This window comes from Triticum aestivum, chromosome 1B (genome assembly GCF_018294505.1).
Source record: "Triticum aestivum cultivar Chinese Spring chromosome 1B, IWGSC CS RefSeq v2.1, whole genome shotgun sequence".
Lineage (NCBI taxonomy): Eukaryota > Viridiplantae > Streptophyta > Magnoliopsida > Poales > Poaceae > Triticum > Triticum aestivum.
The window spans coordinates 288,591,919-288,594,949 of record NC_057795.1 but is presented as its reverse complement, the minus strand read 5'-3'; positions in this window follow the sequence as shown (position 1 = coordinate 288,594,949).

Here is a 3,031-nt window from a genome sequence, read left to right as displayed (position 1 = left end):
TTTTTTTTCTTTTTTCTTTTTTTGGTGGGCTTCTTTGGCCTCTTTTTTTATGGGCTTCTTTGGCCTCTTTTATTTTTATAAAGTCTGGAGTCTTATCCCGACTTGTGGGGGAATCATAGTCTTCATCATCCTTTCCTCACTTGGGACAATGCTCTAATAATGAAGATCATCACACTTTTATTGATTTACAACTCAATACTTAGAACAAAATATGACTCTACGTGAATGCCTCCGGTGGTGTATCGGGATATGCAATGAACCAAGAGTAACATGTATGAAAAATTATGGAGGCGGCCTTGCCACAAATACGATGTCAACTACATGATCATGCAAAGAGCAATATGACAATGATGGGGCGTGTCCTAATAAACGGAACGGTGGAAAGTTGCATGGCAATATATCTCGGAATGACTATGGAAATGCCATAATAGGTAGGTATGGTGGCTGTTTTGAGGAAGGTAAATGGTGGGTGCATGATACCGGCGAAAGTTGTGCGGCATAATAGAGGCTAGCAATGGTGGAAGGGTGAGAGTGCGTATAATCCATGGACTCACATTAGTCATAAAGAACTCATATACTTATTTCAAAAGTCTACCTGCCCTCGAAGCAAAGTACTACTACGCATGCTCCTAGGGGAAGGGTTGGTAGGAGTTAACCATCGCGCGATCCCGACCTCCACACATAAGGAAGACAATTAAAAGAGCACCCCATGCAACAAATTTGTCACACAACTTTTACTGTACGTGCATGCTATGGGACTTGCCAACTTCAACACAAGTATTTCTCATTTTCATAATTACCCAACTAGCATGACTCTAACATTACCACCTTTATATCCCAAAACAATTATCAAGCATCAAATTGATCATAGTGTTTAATGCACTTTCTATGATAGTTTTTATTATACCCAACGTGGATGCCCATCATTCTAGGACCAATTTTATAACCATAGCAAATACCATGCTGTTCTAAAAAGACTCTCAAAATAATATAAGTGAAGCATGAGAGATCAATAATTTCTACAAAATTAAGCCACCGCCGTGCTCTAAAAAGATATAAGTGAAGCACTAGAGCAAAATTATGTAGCTCAAAAGATATAAGTGAAGCACATAGAGTATTCTAACAAATTGTGAATCATGTGTGTCTCTCCCAGAAGATGTGTACAGCAAGGCCGATTGTGGTAGACTAAAAAGCAAAGACTCAAATCATACAAGACGCTCCAAGCAAAACACATATCATGTGGTAAATAAAAATATAGCCTCAAGTGAAGTTACCGATAGACGAAGACGAAAGAGGGGATGCCTTCCAAGGCATCCCCAAGCTTAGGCTTTTGGTTGTCCTTGAATTTTAGCTTGGGGTGCCTTGGGCATCCCCAAGCTTAGGCTCTTGCCACTCCTTATTCCAAAATCCATCAAATCTTTACCCAAAGCTTGAAAACTTCACAACACAAAACTCAATAGAAAATCTCATGAGCTCCGTTAGTGCAAGAAAACAAACCACCACTTTAAGGTACTGTAATGAACTCATTCTTTATTTATATTGGTGTTAAACCTACTTTATTCCAACTTCTCTATGGTTCATACCCCCCTACACTAGCCATAGATTCATCAAAAAAAGCAAACAACACACGGAAAACAGAATCTGTCAAAAACAGAACAGTCTGTAGAAATCTGTAACTCTCGAATACTTCTGGAACCCCGAAAATTCTACCAAATTAGGAAGTCTTAGGTAATTTGTTTATTAATCTTCTTCAAAAATAATCAACTAAAAATCACGTTTCTGTGATTTATTAAAACTAATCTCATGCGTCAAAAGTTTCTGTTTTTCAGCAAGATCAAATTAACTATCACCGTAGGTTATCCTAAAGGTTTTACTTGGCACAAACACTAACTAAAACACAAAACCACATCTAACAGAGGCTAGATGAATTATTTATTATTTCATCCCTAGACTATATATGCCCCTTCCCTAGCTCATTTAGAGAGATATCAAAGTATTTGATAGACAAAGAGAGAGCTTTGCTCAAAACTTTACATAGCAATGAATCCACTATTTTGGATTTCAAGGAATTTAATTATGATAATTGCTCTTTGATAGATTGTATTTCCTTGTTGCAATCCGTGCTAAATTTTCCTCATGCTTATAGTCAAAATAAAGCTTTTACCAAACATATCATTGATGCTTTAATGCAATCTTATGAAGAAAAACTTGAATTAGAAGTTTCTATCCCTAGAAAACTTTATGACGAGTGGGAACCTACTATTAAAATTAAGATTAAAAATCATGAATGCTATGCTTTGTCTGATTTGGGTGCTAGTGTTTCCACGATTCCTAAAACTTGTGTGATATGCTAGGTTTCCAGGAATTTGATGATTGTTCTTTAAATTTGCATCTTGCGGATTCCACCATTAAGAAACCTATGGGAAGGATTAATGATGTTCTTATTATTGCAAATAGGAATTATGTGCCCGTAGATTTCATTGTCCTTGATATAGACTGTAATACTTCATGTCCTATTATTCTTGGTAGACCTTTCCTTAGAACGATTGGTGTGATCATTGATATGAAAGAAGGAAATATTAGATTCCAATTTCCACTAAGGAAAGGCATGGAGCACTTTCCTAGGAAGAAAATTAAATCACCTTATGAATCTATTATGAGAGCTACTTATGAATTGAATACCAAATATGGTAATACCTAGATCTATTCTTGTTTTTATGCCTGGCTAGGGGCGTTAAACGATAGAGCTTGTTGGGAGGCAACCCAATTTTAATTTTGTTCTTTACTTTTGGGGGGAGAGGGTTACAAGGGCAAAAGCCACAACTTGCACGCAGGCCTTCGCGGAGTGGTCCGGTCACCTGGTGCAAAGGGGTCCGGGCACCCGGATAGGTCAGGGGCCGGCTGTAGGTGGCCCGGGCACCCGGGGGTTCCAAGCCCGGGCACCCGGGGTGGTGCCAGGAGGCTGGAGGAGGGAGGCCGGGTACCCGGACCAGGTAGGCGACCGGCTGGGCGGGGCCGGGCACCCGGGGTG